General features: G+C 33.4%; 1 protein-coding gene across 3 annotated transcripts in view; it reads left to right on the forward strand.

Annotated features, from left to right (window-relative positions):
• Positions 1-23309, forward strand: part of LOC118200055 (uncharacterized) — a 438581-nt gene that overhangs the window by 285584 nt on the left and 129688 nt on the right. For all 3 annotated transcript variants that reach the window (XM_085826181.1, XM_085826180.1, XM_085826182.1), the window contains exon 4: positions 9064-9171. The gene's annotated coding sequence lies outside the window, so the exon portion shown is untranslated. The remainder of the gene's footprint in view (positions 1-9063; positions 9172-23309) is intronic.

Consider the following 23309-nt stretch of genomic DNA (forward strand, 5'->3'; position numbering starts at 1 on the left):
TAAAAAAGAAAAAGAAACAATGCGTTGATAAGTAGCAGTAGACAGACTCGGACGTGCATCATGAATACGAAATAAATGGGATGTAATTTGCGTTCTTTGGTATTGTAATTCAAAGAAAACAATTAGCGATGTATTATTCTCAGATATATAAAATGTAAGACATATCAACGGACCAAGCCAGAAAACCGCGAATCTGCAAAATTGTTGTTAACCAGAGGAATGCACTTAGAAGTGAGAATTGAGAAGTATTTTGAGAAGAAGATCCAAGTTATGATTTGACATCACAACTCGTAACAGAGTGTTTGAAAATGATGGGCACAGATTCAGTTTTTAGCCCCCAGGAACGTGCGCTGGAGATAATTTTTTTTTTTTTTTTTTTTCTCTTTTTTTTCTTCCGTACAGTGTTTCCATTGCTCGCTTTCAAATCGTCGAGTTTGTTAATCAGAAATTCGGTAAAGTTTTACAAAATATGAAACAGATAATAAATTCGAAAGGCTTCCGGGTGATTCAAATTCGGGCTTCCATTTTCGGGTACAGGATTACGTAATTTAAAATTTGATGGCTCTAGGTATTCCCCCCCCACACACTTCTGGGACCAATGGCCCAGCATTTTACATTAAATCACTCCAAAAGTCTTAATCACTTTTCAAAATGTTGCACCAAATATTATCGTCCGATATTATATTTAAAAAAATTAAATAATCAAGAATCTGCATGAATGCATTGTTGCGTGCGTTCGGGTTCGTTTGAATTGAATGCACAAGTCCGAGGAAAAATGGACAAAATTTATTATTATCACAAAAAAAAATGCTTAAATTTCCTCAGATATTCGCGCAGTATTACAATATCTCTCAGTAGTTATCTTTTAACTACTCAAACATTCAAGACAACTTAATTCAAAACAGCTAGAGAAAGCTAATCCGCGAATTCGCTACAATCAACAAGAGCAGTTTTCTAAACAAATTCTTAAAACAAAAACAAGCTAACTAAATTAACAACGAACTGAGAGGTTTTCCTCCTTTTATAAGATTTTAAATAGCGCGCGAGAATTTTCTGGAACTTTCTCGAAATCAAAAAGATATATTTATTTATTTATTAAATGTTAAATGCACGTGCTCTTGTATTTTTAATTTTCAGGCTTAGCTTTCCTTCAATATTCGTCACGCGCTACACTGCACAGGAATTAAAACAATTTAATTTATATAAGTCTACTAACATTAGCTATTTAAATACCAAATCCGTAACAGTATGTGTGTTTCTCACATTGTTAAAAAAAGGGGTGGGTACCTAGAGCCATCAAATTTTGAATTACGTAATCCTCCACCCGAAAATGGAAGCCCGAATTTCAAATTTGTTTTATTATTTGTTTCATATTTTGTAAAACTTTACCGAATTTCTGATTAACAAACTCGACGATTTGAAAGCGAGCAATGAAAAACACTCTATGGGAGGGAAGGGATTATCTCCGCACGAGACTGTGTATCGGAAATTATAAAGATATGCTGTTTTTAAATATTTTGTGATATTGTTGTTGAATTGAATTTTATGGTTTTAAGTGCGAAGAGCATGATATTTAATAAATAAAGATAACACACAAAATGTTCCTCCGTGGCAGTAATATAATATTTAAAAGCTTTAAGATTTTTTCCCCCTAAATTTCAGTCCTAGACGTGACACCCAGTTCGTTGTAAAATTAAAGTATTGAATCATGAAAACATTTTCAACATTGTTTCCAGCGGCCGAGCGGTAAAGGCACTGAACACTGGTAGTTCGGTCTGAGATTCGAATCCCGTGAACGGGCTGGCTGCATGGGCGTTTTCGTGTTTTTCCCCTTATGTAACGTGTATACGTGTCAGCTTCCCTTAGAAAGTCCTTCACGAAGGCATCTTTCCCTTTAGGCAGTGTGCTTTGGCATAATCCGTCCAACATTGTTTCCTCAAGCATTTTGTAACTGTAAGATCTTAGCTAATCAGCTAAATAAAATATCCGTAATACTATAATATATTAAATGGGGGAAAATATTTATCCTTATTTGCGCAATTCAAAGATTGGGTTGGATTTGTTTTATCACATAACGGCAAAGCAAAGTAAGATCAAGACGCATGCCTTCATGGAGGACCTTGTGAGGGAAAGTAGGTTGACGTTATATATATATATTGTTACGAATTTGGTATTTAAAAAGCTAATGTTAGTTTAATTATAAATTAAATGGTTTTATTTCTCGCGCAGTGCAGCGCTTGACGACTATTAAAAGAAAGCTAAGCCGGAAAATTGAAAATACCAGAGCGCGTGCATTAAATAAATAAATATCTCTTTTTGATTTCGAGAAAGTACTGGAAAATTCTAGCGCGTGATTTTAAAATCTTATAAAAGGAGGAAAACATCTCAGTTTGTAGGAGTTGCTTAGTTTGTTGTTGTTTAGAAAACTGCTGCTGTTGATTATAGCGAATTCGCGGATTAGCGTTATTTAACTGTTTTGAATTACGTTCTATTGTACATTTGAGTAGTTAAAAGATAACTACTGTGAGATATTGTAATACTGCATGATAATTTGAGAAAATTTAAGCATTTTTGTTGTGATAATAATAAATTTTTGTTCATTTTTCATCGGACTTGTGCATTCATTTCATAACGAACCCGTACGCACGCAACAATATACATATAGAAACAGTAGTTGGCTGCGTGCCAGTTCTCCTGGATTTGAACCCGGGTAGAGAACTGACTAGTGTTTAGTAATTCCAGGTGGGTTTTCGTAGTTCAGTTGCATAACGTAATAAACACGTTAATTACTGAGGAGAATGAATTATTTTGAATAATGATACATTTCGCAAGTACCTAGCCGTTTTTAAAAGCCATTGATAATTCTGGTTGGAAAGATTGTCATCGATTTTTATGCTATTTCCTGGTCAACTGTCAAACTCAAATTCTGCACGCACGTTGTTTTTGAATTGCAATACAATGTGGAAAAGCAATCCGTACTATTAAAAAACAATAAATGCAGTTCTTAAGAATAGTTTTTTTCCTTTTTAATATGATTGATTTAAATAAAAATGCATTTAAATCATGGGGAGTCTAATTAGAAATATTAAACATTTTTATTCATTAGACTTTTTTCTTTTTCTATGATAACTCTTTCAGGCGGCTAGTTTGCTAGTTTTCAAAGAAATAATATAGCGAATATGTAAAATATTGTATTGCATATCCTAACACTCTATTGGCAATTCTAAAGATATGCTTTTTTTAAATATTTTGTGATTTTGCTGTTGAATTTTATGTGGCGTATATGCGAAGAAAGCCACAAAAGCTATAAAGCTTTTAAAAAAAAATCTGAAATGTTTCAGATTTTAAATTACGTCCAAAGGGGCGTTTTTTTAACGTTTTTTATGTTACCTTTCTTTATTAAATATCATGTTCTTTGCACTTAAACCATAACATTTAGTTCAATAGCAATGTCGCAAAATAATTTTAAAATGAGCGTATCTTTAGAATTTCCTATACACAGTCTCGGGCGTTAGAGATAAAAAGGTTTTTTTTTCCCCACGTAGAGTGTTGCCATTGCTCGCTTTTAAATCGTTGAGTTTGTTAGTCAAAAATTCATTAAGTTTTACAAAATATGAAATCGATAATAAAACAAATTCCAAATTTCAAATTTGGGATTTCAGATGCCCAAATTCGCAGTAGGATTACGTCATTAAAAATGGGATGGCTCTAGATACTGTTGTTTTAAAACAAATGCGAGAAATGTACATACATTTATGCAGATTTTTCATTATTTAATTTCTTCAAATATAATACAGAGCTCTTAACATTTTGTGGCAACAGTTTGAAAAGGGAAACGGACATTTATAGTGAATTAATGCAAAATCGCAAAACGAAAAGAATAGTCCTTCAGGACTAAAATCCCTTTGGACTTAAAAAAAAAAAAAAAAAAAAAAAAAAAAAAAAAAAAAAAGAAGAAGAAGAAGAAGAAGAAGAAAGAAAAGAGAAAAGAAAAAAGATAGCTTTTAGATTTTATATTACGCCCAAAAGGGCGTTTTTTTACCAATTTGTTTGATATCTTTATTTATTAAATATCATATTCTTCGCATTTAAACCATAAAATTCAATTCAACAACATCACATATAATATTTAAAAGCAGATATCTTTAGAATTTCCGATTCACAGTCTCGCGCGCTGGAGATAAACATGGTTTTTTTTCCCCGTACAGTATTGCCTTCGCTCGCTTTGAAATTGTTTAGTCTCTTAATCAAAAACTCATAAATGCTTTACAAAATATGAAATAGATAATAAAACAAATTCCAAATTCCAAGTTTGGACTTCCAGATGCCCGTATTCGGGTGGAGACGTACGTTTTTCGAAATTGCATGGCTCTAGGTACTGCTGTTTTATCACGATGCGAGAAACATACATACATTTATGCAGATTCTTCATTATTTAATTTCTTTAAATATAATGCATGGCGCTAATATTTGGTGGTAACAATTTGAAAAGTGAACCGCCTTTTGGGCTAAAAAAAACTGTTAGCAGTTACGAGTCCAAAAGCAAATTGGGAACCTGTGATGTTCAGCGAGAGCATTAAAATCCTCTGGTGTGACGTTAAAATCTGAACCCTATCAATTTTTTTCTTTCTTTTTATTTTACATTATTTATTTGTAACTTCTGAAACCAAGTCTTGTTCCAACCCAAATCCATTCAATATACTGAATTTGGAGTCGATTTATTAAGTGATATTTGCAACATTGAGTAACAAATTTAAAAACAGCTTTCTTCAAATAGGAATAACTAATTTTAGCATTACATTCTTGTTTCTTCACGGTATGGCCACGGTATTTGAGTCTCATTTGGATTCTCGCTGTCGCCAATGTATTTGCTTGTTTAATCGTAACCTTCAGTTTCCATAATCAGCATTCTTTTTATTGACTCTCCAAACTCCGTTTCCATGGAAACGTAACCGATAATATGATTTCTGTGAATGTAAGTATGTCAAAAGATAGTCTTCGACTTCAAATTAATGCATGTATTCTTGTGATCTTTTAATAGATAAATAAATGTCTGGGTACTTTAATTTATTTAATATTGTTTATTTACGTTTCAACTGTACAGTATTAAATTAAAGATGTGTAATGAAAAATGTATTTTTGTTCCTCAGAATCGAATAGTCTAATAAATAGAATAATCTAATGAATTCAATTATTTAAGATAAGTTGCCATTGGCCGAGGATTTCCTCCCGTGGTCATTGATAAAGCTTTAAAAAATTTTTCGTCTTGTCATCAAAGAAGACATTTCGCTGTTAGAAATAACACTAATGAACTCCATTTCGTCCTTCTGTCAGTTACAAAATTACACGGATTCCTCAGAATTCAGTTTTCAAGTCATTTTCTCGCCCATCAATAAAATCCATGGTTTGATTCTTAAACATTCTGTTTATGACTTTAATTGTTGGGGAATTTATAGCACATCTTGTTCGTGTGGTTTGGGATGTATAGGCCGAACTAAAAAATAAGTTTCGCATCAAGGAGCGCGAATCATATGTTCCAAAAGACGAATTAACAGGTCTTCGATAGCTAATCATGTGGAAATTTAATCATAATTCTGACTTTGGGTCTGCAGAAATCATCCAAAAAGCTTCTTATATTGGTGAATTGGATTTTTCTTGAAGCTTTCCACTTTCAGAAAGATTTATGTGCTTTAGTTAATGGCTTTTAAGTCCAATCCAGTTCTTCCTAATACTTTTAAAATTCTATTAACTAAATTTTTCAATTTTCGTTTCTATCTTTGCTAGTAGATGGCGCTACGTTCCGGTTTTCTTTACTCTTTTTGGGTATAAATACTACCGTGGCTTTCACTCCGTCGCAATTTTCTTGCTCCTGATGAAGAGGGAACTGTGTAGAAAATGTTTGCCCTCGAAATGGATAGAATCTTTACTAAAATCTACGCCAAACACAATTATTACTAATTTTATGTGTTTATCAGAACTAATACAATTTGTACTAGTAATAAAATTTGTATTAGTTCTGATTAGATTCACATAAACAATCGGAAATTGTTCTCAAACGCTTTGAAAATTTGGCTACAGCGTATGAAACCCACTTTTATTCGGATACAAGTTTGAATACAAAGTGGCAAACCAAAAGAATGGTAAACCAGCGGTCTCAAACTGGGAGCCTACGGGGCGCATTCTGCCCTCGAAGCAATTTTATGTGGTCCGCGAAGGCATTGCAGTTATGTATCCGTTGTGTTTCGGTGTTGCAAAGATCGCAAGATTTTAGTATTAGTCCTAGTTTACATTATTTTCATTTCTATTAAAAACTTTGTAATAAAAATATAATTTGTAATAAAAATATAATCAACAACCGGTATTAACCGGTTGTTGATTTGTTAACAAGAATAAATAACTTTGTAATAAAAATATAATGCTTTAAAGTAGGGTTTCTTAAACATTTTTCAGTCGCGACCCCTTTTTATCATTGCGATTTTTCGCGACCCCCAAGACCCCATAATATTTACAAAAATTTTGTGGGACCCCATAAGTATTGCGCAAATTCAACACACGCGTGAATGAAACTCTCAATTTTTCTCACTTGTACTGTAATATACTATTGAAGTTTTATTAGGTCATTAACTTTAATTTCTAATTTTAAGACATAGAACAATGTGTAAATTTTAAATAAGTAACAGACGAAATGACAGCGTCACGTGCAGAGCAAGAAAAATGAACTTTTATATTATAAAAAGAATGCGTCGAAACGTTTTCGTTTTTTTCTTTGTCTGTATTGTCTTATCTTTATCTATTTTCAGACACATTGTGTAAAAATATTTGTTAATTATAAAATTATTATAAGTTAAAGAAATATCAAAACTGCTAAAATTTTTTTGCGACCTCCTGCTGCAGGTCCCGAGACCCCCTTGGGAATCGCGACCCACAGTTTAAGAAACCCTGCTTTAAAGAATTTGTAAAATCGTGAGTGGTACTAGTATCATAGCATTTAAAATAAATTTATTATTTTATTTACTTTTAAAAGTATTTATTTTAAAAGTAAAAATAAAAAAAATTACTTACAGAAAGTAATTTCTTTTACTTTACTGTCTTTATTTTAAAAGTAAATAAATGATTAAAAGACTTTTAAAAGTATTATTTAAAATTTATTTTATTATTACTTTACTTACTTTTAATATTTTTACTTTTTATTACTGTACTTACTTAAATTATGAAAATTTTTACTTTTTATTGCTTATTGAAATTATTAATAATTTTATTTTTTATTACTTTACTTACTTAATTATTAAAAAATTAACTCTTTATTACTTTACTCACTTTTAAAGGTGTGACTTACCTTACAGAAAGAAATGCTAAACTATAGACAGGGGAATGTATTTTTTACAATTATCTACCGAACAGTCATTGTAAGGTATTCAGACAAACGATATGTCTTCCTTTCCTGCTGGAATAGGTATTCTTTACACACCTTACTATCTCCACCAATAATAATGAAAGATTGAAATGGAAGGCTGAAGTAGTACCATTTTTGATATTTCTCATCTGCAGAAGGGAAAAAATCTGATGTGTACACCACATGACTTCCATGTACGGAATATTAAATTATACGCATTTTTTTCTTAAATTTCATTTAAATTGATTGGACTGAATTAAGTCTACTTCGTCGACAGCGCATAAACCACAATAGAAAAAATGCACTCTTTAAAATTCACTCTATTTGTTTACTATAACGACACTCTGAATGCACAAAATTTATATCATTTGAAGAATTATCGTTGCCACATGTTCTATTCAAATACTATATTAAAGCTAAAACGATGTATGAAAGAAATTAAGCAAACAAAACAGAAAAGAAACAGTTTTTCACAGACAATTTAGTATTTCTCATTCAATTAATTCAATTCTCACTTTGCGACAAGGCAAAAATACATAAAAACTCAAAATATCTGTATTAAAAATTACGAAGTAAATCTTAAACGCTTATTTCTTCGAAAAAATTCTAGAAAGGATTAAGCATGATTTAAATAACAAATGAAGGCGTTATCTTTGTTGTTGCGAAGCTAAGTTTCTCTAGATTGACAACAAATCCACTAGTCTGCTGTCTCAAATGTAAACAATCAATGGCCGCCATCAAAAAAAGGCCTAGCGGCACTTAAAGAACTTTAAAATTGTTGATAATTCTAAAAATATTGCATACAGATTTATTAAGGGCATAAAAATCTTAACCGGAAGATAAAAACAACATAATTCAATCATCTTTAAAGCAAAAAAATGTACAATTTACAAACATATAAGAGTAAAGAAACTGAGATCACTGAGCCGGGTAACAGAGTGGATATATATATAAATATATTTATATACGTTTGGTACGGCCGATTGCAACCAAAATACCAGGTGCACATCTACATGTTATAGCAGTACTATATACAAAATTTCAACGTTCTGAGGCTACTCGTTTTTGAGTTATGCGAGATACGTACGTACGTACATACGTTCGTACAGACGCTACGAAAAATTCTCTTCAGAATTCATTTTAAAGCAGTTTTTTTAGTTTTTTTGGAGGAAAAGAGTCTTTTATTCTGTCCTTACGTACAGATATCACGCAAAAACATCGTTAAATTGCATTCGATAGCGGTCAAAATGGATATTTTCGTTGAAATATGTTGCCTGAAACATTTCGCGATTACTATACTTCCTTTTTACTTTGTACAAGGAAGTAAAAAGACCTGAAGTTGCACGATATTTGGTGCTACCTTCAGAAAGCCTGTATCGGGAAGATCAGAAATTGGATATCACGAACAAGATGATATATTAGAAATCATAAACTAGATCTTTCTCAGTTACGGGTAGGTCCATGTATAATATACGTATTTTGCTGAAGGCCATCCACGTCACATGGAAGCCTATACTATGTATGATTCGTTCTTAAATGTATTAAGGCGAGGAAAATGTGGGCTTGTACGCAAGCTTCATTAAAGCTGTACATTTCGTCTGTAAATTTTAGCAAAAAAGGTGTTTTTTTTTTAGCGCTGGTACTAATTTATAATTTTTTCTTCTTTTTAGGTTGCTTATTTTATTAACATGGATTCGGTAGCTGTTTATTGGACTTATTGAGCTATTACGTCAATGACTTCTTCAGACCACCTATTAATAATCTAGTCATTTATTGAGGTAAGCCATAATTTTTATATGACATTGGGATTGTTTGACTCTTGGTAGCAATAACTGAACTTCAAACTATAGCGAATATGCAAGCAAGCTTGAAAAATGCCATGTAATAAAAAGGCTAGTGACACTAAATTTAAATCTAGCACGTTTGTGCTAGATGATGTATTAAATTATGTTTTGAAAATTGCTTTTAATCCTTGCGGTTTTACAACGAATGAATTGAAGTTTACCGCCACCTATATATATATATATATATATATATATATATATATATATATATATATATATATATCCACCCAGATATATTTTATCTTAGTTTTTAGTGTCGCATTATAGTACACTATTAGATATAGTTTATCATAGTTTTTAAGCGTGGTATTAGATATAGTTTATCTTAGTTTTTAGCGTGGTATTAGATATAGTTTATCTTAGTTTTTAGCGTGGTATTAGATATAGTTTATCTTAGTTTTTAGCATGGTATTAGATATAGTTTATCTTAGTTTTTAGCATCGCATTAGATATAATACGGTGAGATTGCTAGACACCCCCAACTGCCTGATCACAAAGTGATCTTATGATCCAAAAAGTGGCATCCCATTCACACCACAAGCGAGGACCTCCAGCGAGCCGGAGAGTCCCCCAAAGAAAATAATTAATACGCCAAATTAATAATAAGAAGAACAAACTATACCAAGATATAATACAACGAAACACCTCAAAATTTAAATTAAATTTAATGTTCCGAGAAACCAAGCCCGGTATTCCGAGTAACTAAAAATGTTAGTATAATCAACCAAAGAAAATAATAATTATACATCCAGCAAGGTTGCCATACAACTATATACATATATATGTAAGATAAAAATGTATGAATCAGAATTATAATATAACTATAAACATTAATTCTTCCTCTCTATTCTAAAACCGTAATAACTTATCTGCATTGCGTCATTCAAATTAATCATGCGATCTTACGTAACCGTTAATACCAGATGCCTCTTGACGACCAATCACCGAATTGTAAACCAAAACTTTTCTCTTCGCGTGCTTCCATCTTTCATAACTACGCACTTCAGCTTTTGCTCTCTACTGTGCTGAGATGTAATTTCGCTGTCTTGCTTTCTATCTCAACAATATCAAAAATGTAAATCTTCTGTGGAAAGGCACAACTAGAGTGCCAAGTGATTGTGGCCACAAATATCAATTGGAAATAAAAATGGAATTAAAGCTGCCTCGACTGTCAAGTTCTTTAAATACTACGCAATCAAAATTCTTCTTCAATATGGATCTAAGCACGCATCTACACTGCTCCGGCTTTTCCTTTGCTCTTATTATGACATATATATATATATGTAAGATAAAAAATATGAAAGCAAACTTCTAAACTTAATTCACTATAACGTCTATTATTTTCTATTTCATTTGGGAACTTCCTCTATCTGTCCTAAAAATAGCGCTTAAGTCTAAACTGCGTCATTCAAATTAATCATGCGATCTTACTTAACCCATAATGCAAATGCCTCTCGACCAATCACCAAATTGCAAACCGAAACTTTTCTCTTGGTCGTGCTTCCATCTTTCATAACTACGCACTTCAGCTTTTGCTCTCTACTGTACGAAGATGTAATTTCGCTGGCTTGCTTTCTATCTCAACAATATCAAAAATGTAAATCTTCTGTGGAAAGGCACGACTAGAGTGTCAAGTGATTGTGGCCACAAATATCAGTTGCAAATAAAAATGGAATTAAAACTGCCTCGACTGCCAAGTTCTTTACATATTACCAAGTTAGCATTACTAGCATACTACGCAATCAAAATCTGTCTTCAATATGGATCTAATCACGCATTGACAGTATTCCGTCTTTCCTTTCCTTTTATTATGACACACACACACACACACACACACACACACCACACACATATATATATATATATATTTATATATATATGTAATAATAAATTCCATAGTCAAGAATACACTTAAAATTCTAATTGTATGTTCTTTTCATTTTTAATGGCGACGTTCTCTTATTTGAAAGTACGTGGAATTAAATCCACAGCGCCGTAGTCAAGTTGTTTTTCCCGCCTTTTCTACACGTACAGTTATAGAATGTTCAGGAAATATTTAAAGCGAACTGGATTGGCTGACGTCTTTTCTTGGAAGCTCCGCCTTTCCAGAGGCTATAAAAGGACTCGCAAAAGAATATCGGGGCTTTTCTTAAATGTCACGATGCAGTAAACTTCACGCAAAAAGTTATTAGTAATTCTTTTTTATTTACTCCGGAGATCAGATTTTTGTAATTGCTATTTCCCCTGAAATATAATAAATGGATCCTGTTTTTTAAACTTATCGTCTGATAATTTAAGCTACGACTACATCTATGATTCTTCACCAATCTATTTATTCCGGACAAAAGCTGGTACATCACATATATATATAAAGATGTAAAATATAAAAAAATATGATGGCTTTGCTCTTTGCGAACCAGCAACCTTTAATTAATTTTCTGCAATTCAGGATCTTCACCTAGACCGGTACCTTCTAGAACATTCGCGCCTATTACATAACCTCCTCATATAAATGCTGCGTCTTCTACATTTTTCTAGAAGCTACTCTGTTACATAACCTTTCATATAAATGCTGCGTCATAAGTTCTCCTACACAGATGCCTTCTCGCCTTCGTTCTGCTAACGCCTCCGCTATGCTCCTATTTCTTTGTTAGAACGTTATAACGCATTAAAGTCAGTTGTATCTAATAATTCAATTACTGAATAAGTTATTTGAGTAACTTCATCTGGAAAAAATCATCTGCTCTAAAATAAAATAAAGATATGCTGTTAAAAGTGAAAAGTCCTGAGTCGTAATTTTTCTCCGTGGTGCAATCATCCCAGCTTCGTCAACCATCTGCCAGAACGTGAAATGGAATAGCCTCACCATTCACCCACGATGTGTTGGAATAACTGTAGCTGGATTAACGGCACAACAGGAAAGAAGAAAACCAAAAATAACTAAATCAAGAAGACTGTGTTAGTAAAAATAAGAACATAAAATGAGGAAGAAAAACACACATAAAACAACACAACAGATATATAACACAAACACACACAACATCAAAAACGACCGAAGGGACACCTTAAAAAAATAAACGAATTGAATATAAAACCAACTTAGTTAAAAACTCCAGTCGCATGTCTATTAATATCGATAAAAGCCATCAAAGCTCTTGCATATAGTTTCAAATCAAATTTCGATAAATCAAAATGTATATCACTAAAACTACATCTAATAAAATCGGTCAATTGACAGTCCACCACGAAGTGTCTGGCATCACAGAAAAAATTACAATTTGGACATAAATCATTGTCTTGTACGTGAAACCTCTTTAAATAATAAGGAAATCTGCCATGTCCGGTGATGATCTGATTCATATCAATGTCATCATAAATTAAAGTTTTATCTGTAATTTCAATATTAATCAACAAATCATTTTTCCTTATTGAATTTCTCCACACATCTTTCCATATAGTTATATAATATTTTTCCATACTCGTGATTGCAATTTGTATGAAATCAGGAATTTCCACAATGGGTGCATTAGTTGAAATACATGCCTCCTTGGCCAGGCTGTCGGCCCTCTCGTTACCAAAAAAACCTACATGGGCCCCAATATGATATGATGTAACAGGAATTTGATATCCATGATAATACAATTAACATTATCGGGGGGAGAGAGCAACTGGAGCAAGGATAAACAATCAGTATACAGATTGATAGTAATACACGTCTTAATATTCATTTTGATCCATTTCAAGGCCTTCAAAACAGCAAAACATTCAGCTTGAAATACTGAATTGTAAGAATTTAATTTATATAAACCATAATCAATTTCAACATCATAGAAATATACAACAAAAGCAGCTCCAGTACACCCCCTAACCCCGAACCATCAGTATAAATATCATATAGTCCAATTTTTGGAATTTCCCTATCAAACCCATAACTAATTCTGTTTACAGGATGTAATAAATGCATATTAAATTTTTTCAAAAACATATTTAGTAATAATATCAGAATCAAAACAAAACAAATCAATATTTCCAGAACGTAAAAGATATTTCTTATAACAAAATTCATAGCAAACCAAGAGGGGAAGCAGTCCGGCCAACACACAAACCACCTCCGTGGGGACTGTCCTAAAACAACGAGTGATTGCAAGACCCCCAAGCTCTCTGTATGAAATCCAACTTCATTCGGAGCCTCACCAGCTCCCCCGCTCTGGAACCCCAGGCACCAATTCCGTATATCACAATAGGCAATACGACAGCTTTATATAGAACCAATAATATGCCAGATCTCTTAGCAAGAATATCGCCCGTAAAGTTCCTTCTGTAGGCAAGTAAAAGCTGATTTGTTCTTCGCTGCACGTTCTTAAAATACTCAACAAAAGTGAGCTTACAGTCCAACACAACACCTAAATATCTCATATTTTCTATAAATGTAATTCTTCTATTATGATACCTAATTTGAGGGGGTCTCACCGCACGTCTTTCCCCTCGGGAAGAACAGAAGAGCCTTAGTCTTATCCATATTAAAATTCAATCTTTCACTACTACTCCAATTATCAAAAATTGCACAGATCTCATCAAACAGTTTTTCAAGCGAGTCCTCCCTAAACAGTACAACGACGTCGTCAGCATAAGCAACAAGTTTCACATAACCAGAAAACTCACATTGAAGCAAATTATTCATAATCACTTCATAATCACATTCCAGAACAGAGGAGCACTGCGGGCAGCCTTACCAATTTTAAAAGTGGACACATATTTACCTTCGGAAAAGCAATTAAAATACACTCTTCTATTTTTAAAATAATCTAAGATCAAATAAAAAATATTTCTGGGTATATACAAATTTTGAAGACTCTTCAATAGAGAGGTCCAATCCGCATTATCAAATGCAGAAGCGGCCCACCAGCGGCCGAGCGGTAAAGTCACTGAACACTGGTAGTTCGGTCCGAGGTTCGAATCCCGCGAACGGGCTGGCTGCATGAGTGTTTTCGTGGTTTTCCCCATGTGTAACGTGTATACGAGCCAGTTTCCCTTAGAAAGTCCTCCACGAAAGGCATCCCTCCTCTTAGGCAGATAGCCCTAGTGTGCTTTGCCATATTTAAATACACCACACCACACCAAATGCAGAAGCCATATCAAAAGAGACGAGAACGTGCTAGTTATGTTCTCTAATATATTGTTACGAAATGTACAGGCGCTGTAAGATGGCTTCCCCGCAAAGCTGTTTTAGGGTTGCCATAAAATAGCAACGGATGCAGGATTGCCATATTTGGCGAGAAATCGCCCATTTGGCGATAAAATTGGCGATATGACATGGACGGATGGAAAACCTTCTGGAACGAATTCTTACCGGTTTAGACCAGAATGTTCTCAAACACAAGCCGGAAGCTATATAAACCCTGCTGGTCCGCTGTCAGTTAGTGTGCCTCGTCGAGAGGGCGAGAGTGTGTGCCTCACATAGAGTGCGAGATAGTTAGTATCAAGTTGGTGTCCCGTTTAGCGAGTCAATCCCTGCGGAGTCGATCGAGTTGACAGCCGGCCAGCGAGTGCCGAGTGGGTCGTCGAGTGCACCGAAAGAGTCTCTTAGTGTATAGCGGTTAGTGCATCGTCGAGAGCGCGTGTTGAGCTCCGGGAACGACTGAACCGAAGAGTCGGGAGCCGTGCTCTCTTGAGTACGTGGAGTACCGAAAACGACCGAACAGAGTCGGGAGCTGTACTCTAGTACTTTGTCGTGAAGCTGTCTCCACTGTGATAGCCTGATAACCTGGAGGCTGTGTCGCTGATCGTGTCAGCGTGTTTATCTCGTAGTAGTTCATCGACGACTGTAAAATGTGTTTTGAAGCTGTCCTGACAATAATGGCCAATAAAGTATGTTATTCGATACTTCCACAAGTGTCGTCTTCATTCACTTCAAATTCGTACGAACGTGAAGGAAGAAAATAACGTAACAACTGGTGTCAGAAGAAGAGAAACGCAACAATATGAAATAACTTGAAAAAGAGCATCATCTGTACTTCGACCATACTGACTAACATACAAAACCATACTGACTATCATGGAAAGGATTATATTGAAAAATATAATGCATCATCCTATTAGTTATCAATTTATATAGAACTTTACCAAAAACATTTAATAAAGCAATTGGCCTTGGTTTCCGTTCGGTCTTAGGAATTAAGATGATCTTACTTATCTTCCATGTGCTTGGGGATATGGCATATTTTAAACATGCGTTATACAAAATATTTAAAAAATCAGGATATAAATCAAATAAAATTTTAACAATCACAGAATGAATGTCATCAATTCCAGACGCAGCTTTATTTCTAAGACGTCGAAATACTCCAGCGATTTCATCACAAGTAAAGCAAGAATCATCATCTTTTAATTTGGAATCATCAATATTCGAAATATCAAACAAAAAATCATTATCTAAATCAAAGTAAACTTTAGCATGAGCTCTATTCACTTCTTCAAAATTTCCAGCAACGCCCTCCGGTCTCCTGACAATGACTTTATGTCTACTCTTTCCAGCTGCAGTCTTGTAGAAACCATCAAAATGGTTCACAGAATCCAGAAAATACTTAATTCTACGATTATTTCTTGCTTTTCTAATAAAGCGTTTATAAATAGCAAGTTCTTTCTTATATCTAATTTTCCTTCTTAATCTAGTAGCATCATCAATATTCTTTACCTGAAAACTTTTACTAAAAGCCCGTATTCTTCTCTTCTATCTTTCAAGACCAACGTTCCACGAAATGATTTTCTTATCAGCCTTTCTTCGAACTCTTAATTTAGAAACAATCTTCTTCACCAAACAAGTTTCAATTTCAGAGGCTATACAATCAATCTCTTCAATATAACCAGCATTTCTTATTCTTTCGATAAAACTCTCAATGACAACATTTACCTTTTTACACAATTTGTAAACTCTCGGAACACTTCTACTTATGAAGTTTCCACTTCCATGTTGCAGACAAACACTTTCCATGTCAAAGAGAATATATCTGTGATGGCTGAGAAATTCTTCTTGAGTAACCTCATAATCATTGATGTCCAATAAGCTTGAACCCAACACAAGGTCGGTCCAACCCTGTCCAACTGAAGACGAAAAAGTTGGAGTAAAATCTTTAATATTAAAAAGCACTAAATCTTTAGATGTGATAAAATCAAATAATAAAGTCCCACGTATATCTGTAAAACCAGCCCCCCCCAACTAAAATGCTTGCAATTAAAATCACCAAAAACTAAAAATTTCCAAAACATTTTCCAATTTATACAAATTAATAGAAGATCTTCAGCTGGAGAAAAATATACAGACACCGGTCCATAATCTTGATCACCCAGCACAGCAGAAATACTGGTCACAACATCAGTCTCGAAATCCACGACAAAATCTGTATCTTGATTTATGACAATAATGGTAGTTCTTCCACCATAGCAAGCAGTAACTCTCCACTTTTTATTAACATAAGCCACTCTACTCTCAATTAAATACGGTTCCTGCAGTAAGATGACAGCAGGCAAGACTCCTACAGTATTCTGGATAACAGAGAGCTGGGCAGCAGCGATGGCACAATTCAAATCAACAGTAATCACATGCATTAAAATAAAAACTTCAATAAATAATTTCAGTGTAAAAACCATAAATATTAAAACAAACAAGTAAGACATACAAGTAGGAAAACAGAACCGCAAATCACAAAGATAAAATAAGACTATTGACAAATAAAAAGACATAAATCCCACAATAAGAACAAATTTAAAATCAAATACATTTACCATAGTCAATATCCAAATGATTTTTAATAAAATTTACTTCTCTGATATAAGTTGGACAATTTTTGTCCATTGCTGATGCGAAACATTAAGATCTAAGCCAAATCTTTCATCACAAGAAGAACAGTTGATACATTTGAGACCTTCACTCTTTCTATTACAAGAAACCGCTAAATGGTTTCCAGTGCATAGTGCACAACATACTTTCGAATTACAGCCCTTTCGGTTAATCTTTGGATTATGGTAACTTGGCGATTTTTTTTGCGAAAATTTGGCGACCAACCTTGCTACAGCAACCTGCGCGTTTTTGTTTGGACGCCATTTTGTTTTCACAAAGTAAAGGCATGGTTTTTTTTTTTTTTTTTCCTTAACATTTTTTTCAACAATCTATTAGCCGAATTAATTACGCTTATGCTAGAACTTTTATGGAACAAAAGTGCTTAATCATGACGATTATTTTATGGAACAAAAGTGCTTAATCATGAAGATTAGGTGCGAAATTCGGAGAAACTGCAGAATCGCAAACTGCTTGCCGCGTTTTTAAGAATTTCACATACACGGTCACCATGTAATCGCCGTACCAAAATGTCACCAAACTACCTGTTACCATATTCCAAAGATTAGCCATCCTCTCTAACATACTTCAGTTCTTGTCTATTATTACGAAGAGCATCAGCCTCGACTAGATGAACCGCAGCCGCAATCTTCTTTTGACTTCTAATTTTATCTACAATTCCATGTAACTCTCGCACAATAGTCATAATATCATTTTGCTCCATCAATAACAATTTCAGATACATCCTCTTCTCGAGAATGGAAACCGGCAGAACTAGGTACAGACTCTGAATCATGCATTTTACAACAATATCAATTTTTTTTACATACAAATCAAAATTATTTCCAAACTAATTCGCCAAATATACCAGAATTATAATACTCACAAAGTTATCCAAAATACATTAAAATATCAATATATGCGGTCTGTTTTCATACAAATACTGAATTACACATAATGACAACACAAAACATTTACAATAAAATACCTTAAAATCTGATAAAAACTATCAAAACAAGCTTAATTAAGCTCAAAATTCAAATAAAAGCAGTTAAAATAATTATATTTACAAAAGTTCTGCACAATACCAAATATAAAAAATTAAAAAGCCACCACCAAAATTTTCAAAAATGTGTATAAAATTAAATAATGGTAATATCACAAAATAAACCAGCTAGATGGTTTTAAAAACGCTTAAAATAATTTTAAAAAAATTTTCCGCTATTTTATCTGTGAAATTGAACGATTTGGCTAACGGGCGAAAAGACAACGGATTGGGTGAACCACAAATTCTCAGACCTTGCTCTTTTCGATGGGCAGAAAGACACATATAACCGGTGCACCAAATGACTCGCTTTAACTCTAAGATGTTCAACTGTCAACAAACATCCGCCTCGTTAGGCTTAGCTACAATCAGAAAGTTTAAGTCCAAATATCTAATAAAATATGCATCAAAACACTATGCTTGTAAATATATAAGTAAAACAGATTGTAAAGAGTCAAAATCAATCATCAAAAGTAATTTGCACAGTATATGTATAAAGATATAAACCAAAAAGTACTTATCGTATGCAAATGAAGTAGCGATCCAACTTCAAACTCGAAAAATCTTCACATCCTGCAAGATAAAGCTTCAAATTCAAAAATAATCACCAAAACACAAACCGGAACGCATGTAGATCACAAATAAAGCACTTTCATTCACCAATTTCACAGAATAACCAAAATATAAGCGTTTTAATGACGAGCTCACCAAACACCAAGCAACATGGACGCTGGTATGCGCAGAACCAGATATAGTACGGTATTAGATATATCTTAGTTTTTAGCGTCGCATTAGATATAGTTTGGTATAGTTGAATCGAAATCTGGAGCGTTGTCGCCTGGAGTTCGAATCTGGACGAAAGGACTGTCTGAATGGGTATTTTGTGATTTTTCTCTATGTTAATTAGAATAAGAACCAATTTCCCTTAAAACGTTTTCCACGAAGGCATCCTCACTTTAGCATATAGCCCTCGCATGCTATGCCGTAATGAAACCAAAACAACCAACCTAATTTTTCCTCCATGCGGTCTAACAAATAGGATTTATTTAGTAGAATATGGTAAAGCACACCAGAGCTATCTCTCTAAGGAAAGAGATACCTTCGCGGAGGATTTTCAGAGGAAAACTGGCATGTGTTTCCGTTGCACGGGAAGAAAGCCATGAAAACACCTATACAACCACGTCTTCGCCGGGGTTTTAACCCGAGTGGAACTACCAGTGGTCGTATTTACACTTCCACTGGAGCGTTTTTGCACTGACGAAAGCAGTTGGTCAGTTTTTTTTAGCGTGTTAGCTGCTGAGGACCGCTGTTGGATTTACTCCATCCCAATTTTGGTAGAGCACAATAGCTTTCCCTCAGAGGATGGATGCGAGGATCGTCATTTTTTCCCTACCGACAGCCTCTCGACAGGACTTTCGACTCTGCAGTATTTTAAGTACCACCATGCTGCGAAGACACTACACGTGTACAAGCATCCATTCTTTCTCCAGAATTCGAAGACCAACCCAAAGCAATGGCTGTCGGTTCCGTGCAGCCACACAGGACAGCTCTTTGGTGGACTAAATTGTTGAAAATATAGTTGGATAAAACCATGAAAAAGCTCAAGCAGCTTGCTTGCTCGCCGAGATTAAAGGCTTGATAGTAGGTAAACAGAGTATTACCATTCGATGTAACATAAGATCTTTAATATTTCTTTCAAATTACAACTGTGTACGTATCAAACTTAGTTATTTAAAAGCAATAAACGTGTTCTTAATCATTTCCTCCTTTATTTTATTTTAATAATTTTATGTGATTCATGTTATTTGTAATATATCCAACATTTTTTTAAAATATAATTACTATAGTAGTAAATAAAAGATGCTTCTAATGCCATTTTTATATACCTTAGTACAGAATAACTGTTTGGTTTCCTTTTTTCAAAAATTCTGTTAAGCTGTAGGTGGTGCATAATGATGATATTTGTTCTCCGGTTGCAAAATGACTTCCCGAATTCCAGCATTTTAAAATGTCTGGCCGATGTTATTTTCACGTGCCATATTGCTTTTCAGCTGGGGTGGGGGAAATGATAGGAGGGAGGTGTTGTTTTCCGAAGTACTTTTCGTGAGCTGGTGGCTGGCAGGAGAGTTTTGCATTTTGTTGTGACTGCGGAATTGAAAATGGTTGGTCTTCGGTCTGAATACCAGACAGACGCTATTTTTCCTTTTGAAATGTTAGCCACATCATCATGACGTTGCGTTGCCTTCCCCCCCCCCCATATTTATTTTGATTGGCTAGCGATAATTGCGTTTAAAATGTGTAAGTGAAATATGGACTGCTGATTTTGAAAGTAATAAAAGTGCTATTTTAGAATGAAAAAAAAAATTGCAATCATAAAACTTCAAATTATAACTTAATACTAGTTTACCATTATAAGTTACGAAAATATTAGCTTTTTACGAATAGAGAATATTTGTTAAATTCAAATTTATATATATAAATTAGCTAGTAATTTTAATGATTTATTAAATAAATGAATTTAATAAAATAATTTTAAAAATTTAGCCGTAGTTTGTGATTGATTCATTTCCAGTAGAACCTATTAGTGTGCGGAGCGAGTTACAGTTTGAGATTATAAAATTTCAGCGAGAAAATGATTTAAAAGAATTGCACTATAGTGAAAAAACGAAATGAATTCTAAATGGAAATTAAAAGGGGGCGAGAAAAATATTTACAAAATGGCCGAAGATTTCTGTGGTAAGTTGCAAGTTATTATGTACGGCAAGGGGGGTTGACATAACGACGTCACGATCTCGAACTGTGTTTCGAAGCGATGGCGAAGAACTCATATTTCCCCTACTTCTCACTGCAGTATAAAAAAATATATGAAATCGCCCATTTTTTTTTATTACTTCCTTGTACGAAGTAAAAAGGAAGTATTGTAATCGCGAAAAGTTTCAGGCAGCATATTTCAACGAAAATATCCCATTTTGACCTCTTTCAAATGCAATTTAGCAATGTATTTCCGTGATATCTGTACGTAAGGACAGAATAAAATACTCTTTTCCTCCAAAAAAATTATAAAACTGCTTTAAAATGAATTCCGAAGAGAATTTTTCGTGGCGTCTGTACGAACGTATGTACGTACGTACGTATCATAACTCAAAAACGAGTAGCCTCAGAACCTTGAAATTTTGTATATATGACTGCTATAACATGTAGATGTGCACCTCGTATTTTGGTTGCAATCGGCCGCACCAAACATATATAAATATATTTATATATATATCCACTATCTTACCCGGCTCAGTGATCTCAGTTGCTTTACTCTTATATGTTTGTAAATTGTACATTTTTTGCTTCAAAAAGATTGAATTATGTTGTTTTTATCCTCCGGTTAAGGGTTTTATGCCTTTAGTAAATCTGTATGCAATATTTTTAGAATTATCAACAATTTTAAAATTGTTTAAGTGCCGCTAAGCCTAATTTGATGGCGGCCATTGATTGTTTACGTTTGAGACAGCAGACTAGTGAATTTGTTGCCAATCTAGAGAAACTTAGCTTCGCAACAACAAAGATAACGCCTTCATTTGTTATTTAAATCATGCTTAATCCTTTCTAGAATTTTTTCGAAGAAATAAGCGTTTAAGATTTACTTCGTAATTTTTAATACAGATATTTTGAGTTTTTATGTATTTTTGCCTTGTCGCGAATTAATTGAATGAGAAATACTCAATAGTCTGTAAATAACTGTTTCATTTTTGTTTTGTTTGCTTAATTTCTTTTATACATCGTTCTAGCTTTATTATAGTATTTGAATAGAACATGTGGCAACGATTAGATAATTCTTTAAATGATATAAATTTTGTGCATTCCTAGTTATAATATGAATGAAATATAATACTGTTAAGTAAACCTAGCGCCAGAGTGTCGCTATGGTAAACAAAGTGAATTTGAAAGAATGCATTTATTCTATTGTGGTTTATGCGCTGTCGGCGAAGTAGGTCTAATTCAATCTAATACGTTTAAATGAAATGCAAGGAAAAATGCGTGTAATTTAATATTCCGTAAAAGGAAGTCATGTGGTGTACACATCAGATTTTTTTTTTAATCATTCTTGTTTTAAAAGAGGGCGATAAGTTTGTTTTATCATCTTTGGTTGTAATTTGTGTATTTTTAGATGTTGAAATTTTAAAATCTTAAATGTCAAATAGTGGAAAAAATCGATTTTTTTAAATTCGCCAACAGTTCAGAAATTAAGTTACAAATAATTTCAAGTTCATAAGTAAGTTCATCAAGTAAGTTCATAAATTTCACTTAAAGAGTAGTTTTTTTACTTTAGTTCGATAGTACAAATAGTAAAATTCTGATATCTTTAGTTTGTTCGTTAAACGTAAATATGTGCGAAAAATTGTATAAACATTAAACATTAAATAAAAGTAAATAATTAAATCAAGCATTAAATTATTTAAACATTAAAATAAAAGAAAATTCTAAATCGAAATTTGAAAAATCGCATTGCCACATTGAATTATCATCGATAGACAGTGTGTGTACAAAATCTGAACGTGGTAGCTTATCAGAAAAGAGGTTATAAATCGATGAATTCCAACAGGAGTGAAACACCATGAGTTTTCATGTCAACAGTTCTTGGAAATTATTCTTTAAAATCTCATTTTTTCGTTTGCTTGTTGCCACGCATTATAAGAGAAATGTTTCATTCTCTGCTTTTAATCCTCTTACCGGTTTCCTTTGAATATCAGCAATGATTTATTGGCTTGCTTATGTTTCAGAGAAAGAAAAGAACCTGATTTACAAGGGGTGATTCATATTTTAAAGTATAAAAGCGATGAAATTAAATATTATTTTAAACTGTTAATTAGTAGTTAAAATTTTCTTATAACGATCAAAAACTCGTGCTGCAGATGTTTGCTTTTAATTCTGCCGTATATGTCATTCATGCATTCTTCATTCATTTTTCTGGTGGAATAAACCAGAATGAACTCCAGAAAAGTAATTTAAAATTGTTTGCTTTCTCTAATTAAAAGATTTTTTTAAAATAAAAACGAGCGATATGAACTTTTAACCATGCAAACAAACTTTTATGGTGTAAAAATTTTTCCTTGGCTACATTAATGACTTTATAGAAACGGTACAGTTTATTTTGTATAGATAAATTCTACGGGGCATAAAAATCTCATTAAATATCTGGCA

This window comes from Stegodyphus dumicola, chromosome 11 (assembly GCF_044657685.1).
Source record: "Stegodyphus dumicola isolate Sdum_Otavi_A_Nest chromosome 11, ASM4465768v1".
NCBI classification, from domain to species: domain Eukaryota; kingdom Metazoa; phylum Arthropoda; class Arachnida; order Araneae; family Eresidae; genus Stegodyphus; species Stegodyphus dumicola.